General features: G+C 43.9%; 1 protein-coding gene across 1 annotated transcript in view; it reads left to right on the top strand.

The window, feature by feature from the left end:
- Nucleotides 1–13,556, top strand: part of LOC139266712 (dynein axonemal heavy chain 8-like) — a 2,132,242-nt gene that overhangs the window by 1,982,958 nt on the left and 135,728 nt on the right. The gene's annotated exons all lie outside the window — the stretch shown is intronic.

Below are 13,556 nucleotides of genomic sequence, written 5' to 3'. Positions count from 1 at the left end.
CCTTTAGAATAGTAACCTTTAATTTATATTGCCTCTCCTCGTTGTTCCACTTGTATCACTTCGCATTTTCTGCATTAAAATTCATCTGCCACGTGTCTGCACATTCCACCAGCCAGTCTATGTCTTTTTGACGTCTATCACTATCCTCCTCACTGTTCACTATACTTCCAAGTTTTGTGTCATTTGTAAATTTTCAAATTGTGCCCTGTACACCCAAGTCTAAGTCATTAATATATATCCAGAAAAGCAGTGGTCCTAGTACCGACCCCTGGGGAACACTGCTGTATACCTTCCTCCAGTTCGAAAAACAACCGTTCACCACTGCTCTCTGTTTCCTGTCACTTAACCAATTTCATATCCATGCTGCCACTGTCCCTTTTATTCCATAGGCTTCAACCATGACTGGCATTATGTGACATTGTTAAACACCTTTTGGAAGTCCCTGTACACTACATCAACCGCATTGCCCTCATCAACCCTCTCTGTTACCTCATCAAAAAACTCGATGAGTTGGTTAAACACAATTTGCCTTTAACAAATCGGTGCTGGCTTTTCTTAATGAATCCACACTTGTCCAAGTGACTGTTAATTTTGTCCCTCATTATCATTTCTAAAAGCTTCCCCACTGCCAAGGTTAAACTGACTGGCCTGTAGTTGCTGAGTTTATCCTTACACCCTTTTTTGAACAAAGGTGTAACATTTGTAATTCTCCAGTCCTCTGGCACCAGCCCCGTATCCAAGGAGGATTGGAAGATTATGGCCAGTACCTCCACAATTTCCACCTTTACTTCCCTCAGTATCCTTGGATCCTGGTGTCTTCAATCTACTTTATGTGCAGCCAGCCTTTCTAGTACCTCCTTATCAATTTTTATCCCATCCAGTATCTCAACTACCTCCTCTTTCACTATGACTTTAGGAGCATTATCTTCCTTAGTAAAGACAGATGCAAAGTATTTCATTTAGTACCTCAGCCATGCGCTCTGCCTCCATGCTTAGGTCTCCATTTTGGTCCCTAATCGGCCCCACCCTTCCTCTTACTACTCGTTTACTATTTATATGCCTACAGAAGACTTTTGGATTCCCTGTATGTTAGCTACCAGTCTAATTTCATTATCTCTCTCTGCCCCATTTATTTTCTTTTTCACTTCCCCTCAGAACTTTCTGTATTCAGCCTGGTTCTCACTTGTATTCTCAACCTGACATCTGTCATACGCCCCCTTTTTCTGTTCCATCTTACAGGGAGCTCTGGCTTTGGTTGCCCCACGTTTGCCCCTTGTGGGAATGTACCAAGACTGTACCCAAACCATCTACTCTTTAAAGGCAAACCATTGTTTGATTACAGTTTTGTCTTTCAATCTTTGATTCCAACTTATCTGGGCCAGATCCATTCTCAGGCCACTGAAATTGGTCTTCCTCCAATTAAGTGTTTTTACTCTCGATTGCTCCCTGTCCTTTTCCATAGCTAGTCTAAACCTTATGATACTGTGATCACTGTTCCCTAAATGTTCCCCTACTTGCTCTACTTGACCCACCTCATTCCTCAGAACCAGATCCAGCAATGCCTCCTTCCTCGTTGGGCCAGAAATGTACTGAAGTTCTTCTGAACACTCTTCAGAAATTCATCCCCCTATCTCTAATCAATAGTTCTTGCACCACTCTGTAATTTCTATGCAAATTTGCTCCTCTATATCCTTCCCACTAATTGGCGGCTGATAGAATACATCTATAAGTGTAAAGGTATCTCCATTGTTTCACAACTCTAACCAAATAGATTCTGTCTATGATCCCCCCAGGGCATCCTTTCTCTCCAGCACTGTAATATTTTCCTTACTCAATACTGCCACCCCACCTGCTTTCTTTCTTTCCCTATCTTTCCTGAACACAGGACAGTGATCCCATTGCTTTCATTTTAAGGAAGTGTACACTTCCACCAATATTGGACACCGAAAATTGTCTTGGGGAAATCAAGGCTATCCTCTGCAATCATAATTGATGATACCTTTGCAGTATTCGAGGACAACAGCTGAACATGGTTGTAATGAGGTCTATTAGCATGTTGAAGCAATGCTCCACTGTCTCGATCAATCTAGGGCATCCTGCAATACATATTGGTGATAATCTGAAGGATAATTCCTTGCTGTGTAAACTGCACAACTTTGTCCTCCAAAGAGCCATCATCATGGAAGCTGTAAAGAAATAACAGCCCAAGCACAGCAAGGCACCATTAAAAGAAGCTGAAACAGCTTGAAGGTGTAGCTGAAGAGAACCCTTTGCTGGGAGAGAAAGAAATGCATGCAGCTCTCATAAAAGACACATTCCCTTAGCTTGCAAATGTGCATTTACAGTCATATCTACATCTTCTCCAAGTCATGTGAATATGTGCTTTTCTCTACATTGAAAATCAAAAATATGTCTTCCATGTCACACTGTTGTAAGAATACTCCCAGTACAAACAACATAAGAACATAAGATGTTTCCTCTGTGGAGTCTAGAACCAGGGGTCACAGACTCACAATAAGGGGTCGGCCATTTAGGACTGAGATGAGGAGAAGCTTTTTCACTCAGAGGGTGGTGAATCTTTGGAATTCTCTGCCCCAGAGGGAGAAGGCAAAAAAGAAGTAGAAAGAAATAGAAAGGTGACGTCACAGCCAAGGGAGTAAGTGATTGGCTTGTGATTGGTGAGTACTTTTTCTTTTTTCTCTTCTATGCCAGTGAGTAAACTTTAGCATTGTTGTTGCCAATTTAAGTGTATCTAAGGGTTAAGTCATGGCAGGAGAGCTCGGACACGTGTTATGCTCCTCCTGTGCCATGTGGGAACTCAGGGACACTTCCGGTGTCCCTGACGACTACGTGTGCGGGAAGTGTATCCGCCTCCAGCTCCTGACAGACCACGTTGCGGAATTGGAGCTGAGGGTGGATTCACTCTGGAGCATCCACGATGCTGAGAATGACGTGAGTAGCACGTGTAGTGAGTTGGTCTTACCGCAGGTGAAGGGTCCACAGCCAGTTAGGGAATGGAAGACCAGGAAGAGCAGTGCAAGGAAGGTAGTGCAGGGGTCCCCTGCGGTCATCCCCCTGCAAAACAGATACACTGTTTTGAGTACTGTTGAGGGGGATGACTCATCAGGGGAGGGCAGCAGCAGCCAAGTTTATGGCACTGTGGCTGGCTCTGCTGCACAGGAGGGCAGGAAAAAGAGTGGGAGAGTGATAGTGATAAGGGATTCGATTGGAAGGGGAATAGATAGGCGTTTCTGCGGCCGCAACCGAGATTCCAGGATGGTATGTTGCCTCCCTGGTGCAAGGGTCAAGGAGCGGGTGCAGGACATTCTGAAAAGGGAGGGTGAACAGCCAGTTGTTGTGGTGCACATTGGTACCAACGATATAGGTAAAAAAAGGGATGAGGTCTTACGAGACGAATTTAAGGAGCTAGGAGCTAAATTAAAATGTAGGACCTCAAAAGTAGTAATCTCGGGATTGCTACCAATGCCACGTGCTAGTCAGAGTAGGAATCGCAGGATAGCTCAGATGAATACGTGGCTTGAGCAGTGATGCAGTAGGGAGGGATTCAAATTCCTGGGGCATTGGAACTGGTTCTGGGGGAGGTGGGACCAGTACAAGCCGGACGGTCTGCACCTGGGCAGGAAGACAGTGCAGGGAGACAGAGGGAAACCAAAAGGAGACAAAAGCAAAAGACAGAAAGGAAAGGAGTAAAAGTGGAGGGCAGAGAAACACAAGGCAAAAAACAAAAAGGGCCACTGAATATAAAGGGGCTGCAGGAGGGGTCAAAACTAGAAATCATGGTTTAAAAACTAGGATTAAAACACTCTACCTAACGCACGCAGCATTCGAAATAAAGTAAATGAGTTGACAGCACAAATCATTACAAATGGGTATGATTTGGTGGCCATTACAGAAACATGATTGCAGGGTGGCCAAGACTGGGAATTAAACAGACAGGGGTATCTGACGATTTGGAAAGATAGACAAGAAGGGAAAGGAGGTGGGGTAGCTCTGTTAATAAAGGATGATATCAGGGCAGTTGTGAGAGACAATATTGGCTCTAATGAACAAAATGTTGAATCATTGTGGGTGGAGATTAGAGATAGTAAGGGGAAAAAGTCACTGGTGGGCATAGTTTATAGGCCCCCAAATAATAACTTCACGGTGGGGCGGGCAATAATCAAGGGAATAATAGAGGCATGTGAAAAAGGAACGGCAGTTATCATGGGGGATTTTAACCTACATATCGATTGGTCAAATCAAATCGCACGGGGTAGCCTGGAGGAGGAATTCATAGAATGCATACAGGATTGTTTCTTAGAACAGTATGTTACAGAACCTACAAGGGAGCAAGCTATCTTAGATCTGGTCCTGTGTAATGAGACAGGAAAAATAAACGATCTCCTCGTAAAAGATCCTCTCGGAATGAGTGATCACAGTATGGTTGAATTTGTAATACAGATTGAGGATGAGGAAGTTGTGTCAGAAACGAGCGTACTATGCTTAAACAAAGGGGACTACAGTGGGATGAGGGCAGAGTTGGCGAAAGTAGACTCGAAACACAGACTAAACGGTGACACAATTGAGGACTTTTAAGGAGCTCTTTCATAGTGCGCAACAAAAATCTATTCCAGTGAAAAAGAAGGGCGGTAAGAGAAGGGATAACCAGCCATGGATAACCAAGGAAATAAAGGAGAGTATCAAATTAAAGACCAATGCGTATAAGGTGGCCAAGGTTAGTGGGAAACTAGAAGATTGGGAAAATTTTAAACGACAGCAAAGAATGACTAACAAAGCAATAAAGAAAGGAAAGATAGATTACGAAGGTAAACTTGCGCAAAACATAAAAACAGATAGTAAAAGCTTTTACAGATATATAAAACGGAAAAGAATGACTAAAATAAATGTTGGTCCCTTAGAAGATGAGAAGGGGGATTTAATAATGGGAAATGTGGAAATGGCTGAGACCTTAAACAATTATTTTGCTTCGGTCTTCACAAAGACACAAAAAACCATGCCAAAAATTGCTGGTCACAGGAATGTGGGAAGGGAGGACCTTGAGACAATCACTATCACTAGCGGGGTAGTGCTGGACAGGCTAATAGGACTCAAGGTAGACAAGTCCCCTGGTCCTGATGAAATGCATCTCAGGGTATTAAAAGAGATGGCAGAAGTTATAGCGGATGCATTCGTTATAATCTACCAAAATTCTCTGGACTCTGGGGAGGTACCAGCGGATTGGAAAGCAGCAAATGTAACGCCTCTGTTTAAAAAAGGGGGCAGACAAAAGGCAGGTAACTATAGGCCAGTTAGTTTAACATCCGTAGTGGGGAAAATGCTTGAAACTATCATTAAGGAAGAAATAGCGGGACATCTAGATAGGAATAGTGCAATCAAGCAGACTCAGCATGGATTCATGAAGGGGAAATCATGTTTAACTAATTTACTGGAATTCTTTGAGGATATAACGAGCATGGTGGATAGAGGTGTACCGATGGATGTGGTGTATTTAGATTTCCAAAAGGCATTCGATAAGGTGCCACACAAAAGGTTACTGCAGAAGATAGAGGTACGCGGAGTCAGAGGAAATGTATCAGCATGGATAGAGAATTGGCTGGCGAATCGGGATAAATGGCTCCTTTTCGGGTTGGAAATCAGTGGTTAGTGGTGTGCCACAGGGATCGGTGCTGGGACCACAACTGTTTACAATATACATAGATGACCTGGAAGAGGGGACAGAGTGTAGTGCAACAAAATTTGCAGATGACACAAAGATTAGTGGGAAAGCGGGTTGTGTAGAGGACACAGAGAGGCTGCAAAGAGATTTGGATAGGTTAAGCGAATGGGCTAAGGTTTGGCAGATGGAATACAATGTTGGAAAGTGTGAGGTCATCCACCTTGGGAAAAAAAACAGTAAAAGGGAATATTATTTGAATGGGGAGAAATTACAACATGCTGCGGTGCAGAGGGACGTGGGGGTCCTTGTGCATGAATCCCAAAAAGTTAGTTTGCAGGTGCAGTAGGTAATCAGGAAGGCGAATGGAATGTTGGCCTTCATTGAGAGAGGGATGGAGTACAAAAGCAGGGAGGTCCTGCTGCAACTGTATAGGGTATTGGTGAGGCCACACCTGGAGTACTGCATGCAGTTTTGGTCACCTTACTTAAGGAAGGATATACTAGTCTTGGAGGGGGTACAGAGACGATTCACGAGGCTGATTCCGGAGATGAGGGGGTTACCTTATGATGATAGATTGAGTAGACTGGGTCTTTACTCGGAGTTCAGAAGGATGAGGGGTGATCTTATAGAAACATTTAAAATAATGAAAGGGATAGACAAGATAGAGGCAGAGAGGTTGTTTCCATTGGTCGGGGAGACTAGAACTAGGGGGCACAGCCTCAAAATACGGGGGAGCCAATTTAAAACCGAGTTGAGAAGGAATTTCTTCTCCCAGAGGGTTGTGAATCTGTGGCATTCTCTGCCCAAGGAAGCAGTTGAGGCTAGCTCATTGAATGTATTCAAGTCACAGATAGATAGATTTTTAACCAATGAGGGAATTAAGGGTTATGGGGAGCGGGCGGGTAAGTGGAGCTGAGTCCACGGCCAGATCAGCCATGATCTTGTTTAGTGGCGGAGCAGGCTCGAGGGGCTAGATGGCCTACTCCTGTTCCTAATTCTTATGTTCTTGTGTTCTTATGCTGTGGAGGCTCAGTCTTTGAGTATATTCAAGACAGAGATCGTTAGATTTTTGGATGTTAAGGGAATCAAGGGATATGGGAATTGTGCAGGAAAGTGGAGTTGCGGTAGATCAGCCATGATGTCATTGAATAGTGGAGCAGGCTCGAGGGGCTGAATGGCCTGCTCCTACTCATAATTTTAATGTTATGTTATGTTAATCTCTCATCGTAAGATAGCCCACTCATCCGAGGAATCAATCTAGTGAACCTTCATGGCACCGCCTCCAAAGCAAGTATTTCCTTCCTTAGATAAGGAGACCAATACTGTGCACCGTACTCCAGGTGTAGTTTCACCAAGGCCCTGTACAATTGTAGCTCGACTTCCTTACTCTTTATACACCAACCCACTTGCAATAAAGGACAACATGCCATTTGCCTTCCTCATTACTTGCTGTACCTGCATGCTAGCATTCGGTGTTTCGGTGTGCACAAGGACACCCAAATCCCTCTGAACATCAACATTTAAAAGTTTCTCACTATTTAAAAAATATTCTGTTTTTCTATTCTTCCTACAAAAGTGAATAACCTCACATTTCCCTACATTATACTCCATCTGTCACCCTACTGCCCACTCACTTAGTCTATATCCCTTTGCAGACGCTTTGTGTTCTCCTCACAGTTTACTGTCCCACCTAACTTTGTATCATCAGCAAACTTGGATATATTACACTCGGTCCCTTCATCTAGGTCATTAATATGGATTATAAACAGCTGGGGCCCCAGCATTGATCCTTGCGGCACTCCACTAGTTACAGCCTGCCATCCTGAAAAAGACCCGTTTATCCCTACTCTCTGTTTTCTGTCCATTAACCAATCCTCTATCCATGCTAATACATTACTTCCAATCCCATGATCCCTTATCTTGTGTAATAACCTTTTATGTGGCACCTTACCAAATGCCTTTTGGAAATCTAAGTATACTACATCCACTGGTTCCCCTTTATCTACCCTGCTAGTTGCATCCTCAAAAAACTCTAATAAATTGGTCAAACATGTTTTCATTTTCATAAAATCATGATGACTCTGCCTAATCATATTATGATTTTCTAGGTGCCCTGATACCACTTCCTTAACAATGGATTCCAGCATTTTCTTGATGATTGATGTCAGGCTAACTGGCCTGCAGTTCCCTGTTTTCTCTCTCCCTCCTTTCTTGAATAGTGGTGTTACATTTGCTACCTTCCAATCCGCTGGGACCGTTCTAGAATCTAGGGAATTTTGAAAGATCAAAACAAATGCATCCACTATCTCTGTAGCCACCTCTTTTAGAACCCTAGGATATAGGCCATCAAGTCCAGGAGATTTGTCCGCTTTTTGTCCCATTAGTTTCTCTAGTACTTTTTCTCTACTTATATTAATTAATTAAGTTTCTCACCCTCATTAGACCCTAGGTTCCCCACCATTTTAGGTATGCTTTTTGCATCTTCTACTGTGAAGACAGATACAAAATATTTGTTTAATGTTTCTGCCATTTCCTTATTCCCCATAATAAATTCTCTTGCCTCAGCCTCTAAGGGACCAATGTTTACTTTTGCTACTCTTTTCCTTTTTACATACTTGTAAAGCTCATAATCTGTTTTTATATTTTTTGCTAGTTTTCTCTCATAGTCTATTTTTTCCTTTTTATCAATTTTTGGTCAATCTTTGCTGGTTTCTGAAACTCTCCCAATCCTCAGGCTTACTAATATTCTTCGCAACATTATAAGCTTCTTCTTTCAAACTAATGCTATCCTTAACTTCTTTAGTTAGCCACGGATAGATCACTTTTCGCATGTAGTTTTTGTTTCTCTCTGGAATATATTTTTGTTGAGAATTATAAAATATTTCTTTAAATGCTAGCCATTCTACTGACATTCCTGGTAATCTATTTTTCCAATCTACCTTAGCCAAGTCACTCTTCATACTTCTTTAATTGGCTTTATTTAAGTTTAAGACTTTAGTTTCAGACTTGGGCAAGTCACTCTCAAACGTAATGTGAAATTCTATCATATTATATATGATAGAGGATCCTTTATTATGAGATTGCTAATTAACCCTGTCTCAATACACAATAAAAGGTCTAAAATAGCCTGTTCCATGGTTGTATAACAATGATAGTATAACCGTACTTATAGTGTTGAATCATTGCATGTATGTTCTATTGTGCTTCTCCTTGGTGACCGTGTGTAAAGTATGCTCTCTTCGCCCTAAAATAACCCTTCAGCTAGGTGCTACCTCAATGGCAAGAGTGCATGAAGTGACTAGCTGCCACATTTCAATACGAGCCTCATGGAGTTAAGGTGGACCTTATTTTAGGGCAACTGAGTCGTGAGATGGACTTGCTGTATTAACAGCCTTAGTTGTGAATTTTTTGTAGGTTAGTTGTGCCTCAGAAGGGGCTGGCAGAACGATTTAGATGTGTGGGCATTTTGAAACATAGGAACAGGAGTAGGCCATACAGACACTCGAGCCCATTTTATTAGATCATGGCTAATCTGTATCCATTTACCCATATCTCTTAATATTCTTACCTAGCAATTTTTCAATTAACACAGCATCCACAGTCTTTTGGGGAGAGAGAATGTCAAGATTTCCCCTCCCATTTGTGTGAAAAAGTGCTTCATGATTTCACTCCGAAATGGGCTAGCTCTAATTATAAGTTTATGCCCTCTTGTTCTGGAATCCTCCACCAGAGAAATATTTTCTCTCTATCTACCATATCGAATTTCTTAATCATTTTAAACTCCTCAATTAGATCACCCCTCAAGCTTCGAAACTCAAGGGAATACAAACCAAGTTTATCAATCTGACCTTAGACTTTAAGCCCCGGTATCATTCTGCAATGTACCCGCTCCAAGATAATAGCAGAAATTACAACTGCAAAAGTTGATACTAAACCCTGAGCTGGCAGCAGCCCACCTTCAATTGCATTCAGCAGTCAGTTACATTAGGACAGATTGAGAAGAGGGTTGGGGCGAAGAATCATCCCTATTTAACACCGGTCAGATGTGGATTGGGTCTGTAATGGACCCGTTGGTAAAGATCACGGCCTGCATGTCGTCGTGGAGCAGGCGCAGGATGGTGACTAACTTTTGGGGGCATCCAAAACGGAACCCTCTTCTCAATTTTCCTTGCTGCCATGCTCCACCTCACAGTCAACAAGCTCCCCGCTGGAGTGGAACTAAACTACAGAACCAGTGGGAACCTGTTCAACCTTCCTCGTCTCCAGGCCAGGTCTAAGACCACCCCAACCTCTGTTGTCGAGCTACAGTACACGGACGATGCCTGCGTACAGAGGCTGAACTCCAGGACATAGTCGACATATTTACTGACGCGTACGAAAGCATGGGACTTAGGCTAAACATCCGGAAGACAAAGGTCCTCCACCAGCCTGTCTTCGCCGCACAGCACTGCACCCCAGTCATCAAGATTCATGGCATGGTTCTGGACAACGTGAACCATTTCCCATACCTTGGGAGTCTCTTATCAACAAGAGCAGGCATTGACGACGAGATTCAACACTGCCTCCAGTACGACAGTGCAGCCTTCGGCCGCCTGAGGAAAAGAGTGTTCAAAGACCAGGCCCTCAAAACTGCTACCAAGCTCATGGTCTACAGGGCTGTAGTAATACCAGTCATCCTGTATGGCTCAGAGACATGGACCATGTACAGCAAACACCTCAAGTCGCTGGAGAGATGCCACCAACGATGTCTCCGCAAGATCATACAAATCCCCTGGTAGGACAGATGCACCAACATCAGCTTCCTCGACCAGGCCAACATCCCCAGCATTGAAGCACTGACCACACTTGATCAGCTCCGTTGGGCAGGCCACATTGTTCGCATACCTGACACAAGACTTCCAAAGCAAGCGCTCTACTCGGAACTCCTTCACGGCAAACGAGCCAAAGGTGGGCAGTGGAAAAGCTACAAGGACACCCTCAAAGCCTCCCTGATAAAGTGCAACATCCCCACTGACACCTGGGAGTTCCTGGCCAAAGACCGCCCTAAGTGGAGGAAGTGCATCCGAGAGGGCGCTGAGCACCTCGAGTTTCATCGCCAAAAGCATGCAGAAATCAAGCGCAGGCAGCGGAAAGAGCGTGCAGCAAACCAGTCCCACCCACCCCTTCCCTCAACGACTACCTACCCCACCTGTGACAGAGTCTGTGGTTCTCATATTGGACTGTTCAGCCACCTAAGAACTCATTTTAAGAGTGGAAGCAAGTCCTCCTCGATTCCGAGGGACTGCCTATGATGATGACATTAGGACAGTCTAAGAGATGCTAGAAGAGTCTTCCCAAATATGGAAGCAGTCTTCCTTTCAATGTCTAATAATACCGGGGGCTAATCATTACTTGACGGTGCAGCAGGTTTGGCCTAGCCAATCCAGTAGGCCTTGGAGGTAGAACTTTCACCGTTGAGTTTGGTTGAAAGTAAATTACTTGCGGATGAAGGAAAAAGATGTTTACCAGGAATTTCTCCAGATCGTCTGTTGGATTTCAGCAGAAGATCAACAGGAGCCCCGGATAAAGCGCATACCTGGGGTTTCCACTGATCATCTGCTCAAGATACAGCACCTGATCTGGAGAACACCCCAGAAAATTCCCAGCAAAAGTTAGTCCAGAAAGCTGTATTCCCAGACTGAAGTTTGATAGTGAAGAGGAACTTAACACAATCACAATCACTAAGGAGGTGGTGCTCAGTAAGATAATGGGACTAAAGGCAGATAAATCCCCTGGACCTGATGGCTTGCATCCTAGGGTCTTAAGAGAAGTAGCAGCAGGGATAGTGGATGCATTGGTTGTAATTTACCAAAACTCCCTGGATTCTGGGGCGGTCCCAGCAGATTGGAAAACTGCAAATGTAACGCCCCTATTTTAAAAAGGAGGCAGACAAAAAGCAGGAAACTATAGACCAGTCAGCCTAACATCTGTGGTTGGGAAGTGTTGGAGTCCATTTTTAAAGAAGCAGTAGCAGGACATTTGGAAAAGCAAAATTCAGTCAGGCAGAGTCAGCATGAATTTATGAAGGGGAAGTCATGTTTGACAAATTTGTTAGAATTCTTTGAGGATGTAATGAACAGGGTAGATAAAGGGGAACCAGTGGATGTAGTGTATTTGGACTTCCAGAAGGCATTTCACACGGTGCCACATAAAAGATTACTGCACAAGATAAAAGATCACGGGGTTGGGGTTAATATATTAGCATGGATAGAGGATTGGCTAACTAACAGAAAACAGAGAGTAGGGATAATTGGTTCATTCTTGAGTTGGCAATCAGTAACCAGTGGGGTGCCGCAGGGATCAGTGCTGGGACCCCAACTATTTACAATCTATATTAATGACTTGGAGGAAGGGACCGAGTGTAACGTAGCCAAGTTTGCTGATGATGCAAAGACAGGAGAAAAAACAATGTGTGAGGTGGACACACAAAATCTGCAAAAGGACATAGACAGGATAAGTGAGTGGGCAAAAATTTGGCAGATGGCATATAATGTTGGAAAGTGTGAGGTCATGCACTTTGGCAGAAAAAAAAATCAAAGAGCAAGTTATTATTTAAATGGAGAAAGATTGCAAAGTGTTGCAGTACAGCAGGACCTGGGGGTACTTGTGCATGAAACACAAAAGGTTAGTATGCAGGTACAGCAAGTGATCAGGAAGGCCAATGGAACCTTGGTCTTTATTGCAAAGGGGTTGGAATATAAAAGCAAGGAATTCTTGTACAGGGTATTGGTGAGGCCACACCTAGAATATTGCGTACAGTTTTGGTTTTCATATTTACGAAAGGATATACTTGCTTTGGAGGCAGTTCAGAGAAGGTTCACAAGGTTGATTCCAGAGCTGAGGGGATTGACTTATGAGGAAAGGTTGAGTAGGTTGGGCCTCTACTCATTGGAATTCAGAAGAATGAGAGGTGATCTTATCGAAACATAGAAGATTATGAGGGGGCTTCACAAGGTGGATCCAGAGAGGATGTATCCGCTGATAGGGGAGATGAGAACTAGAGGGCATGATCTTAGAATAAGGGGCCACCCATTTAAAACTGAGATGAGGAGAAATTTCTTCTCTCAGAGGGTTGTGGATCTGTGGAATTCGCTGCCTCAGAGAGCTGTGGAAGCTGGGACATTGAATAAATTTAAGACAGAAATAGACAGTTTCTTGAATGATAAGGGAGTAAGGGGTTATGCAGAACGGGCAGGGAAGTGGAGCTGAGTCCATGATCAGATCAGCCATGATCGTATTAAATGGCCTTCTCCTGCTTTATTTCTTATGTTCTGATTTTATAACATTACTATTGTGTTCCTAACAGATGAGCTGCATACAGGGAGGCTAAAGTAACTTTAATAAAACACTCCAGAGTGAGGAACAGGCCTTAGGGGCCGGCTTATATACAATGCTCCCAAGGGATGCTGGGATCCCTTGGGACTTCAGGGGATGAGCTCCCTGGTGGCGGAACATGGTATTGCATGCTTTACAGATACACAATATCACTCCCCCCCCCCCCAAAATCAAAGTGAAAACTATTTACAAGGTGAGGCGGTCGGGAGCCTTTCTTTCCCTGGTGGACCGCCTCGGTACAAATGTCTGTTCTGGTGTGTTGGCTGTGCCCTCGCTGGGCTGGCGTGCTGTTGGCCCTGCAGGGCTGCTAGGTGAGCCTGGCCTTGCTGGGCTGTTGGGCGTGATGGGTTCGATTTCCTGGTCCGAGATGGTGTCGTTGATCCTTTGGGTGTGTGTTGTGGGCTCGAAAAAGGTGGTGTCTGCTGTGGGTTGTTCAGGGCAGTCTGTGAACCGCAGCCTCGTTTGGTCCAGGTGCTTTCTGCAAATTTGTCCATTGTCTCGTTTG

The sequence above is a fragment of the Pristiophorus japonicus genome, chromosome 7 (assembly GCF_044704955.1).
Source record: "Pristiophorus japonicus isolate sPriJap1 chromosome 7, sPriJap1.hap1, whole genome shotgun sequence".
Classification (NCBI taxonomy): domain Eukaryota; kingdom Metazoa; phylum Chordata; class Chondrichthyes; family Pristiophoridae; genus Pristiophorus; species Pristiophorus japonicus.
The sequence above is the reverse complement of the archived record's forward strand: the minus strand, read 5'-3'. Positions and strand labels throughout refer to the sequence as shown.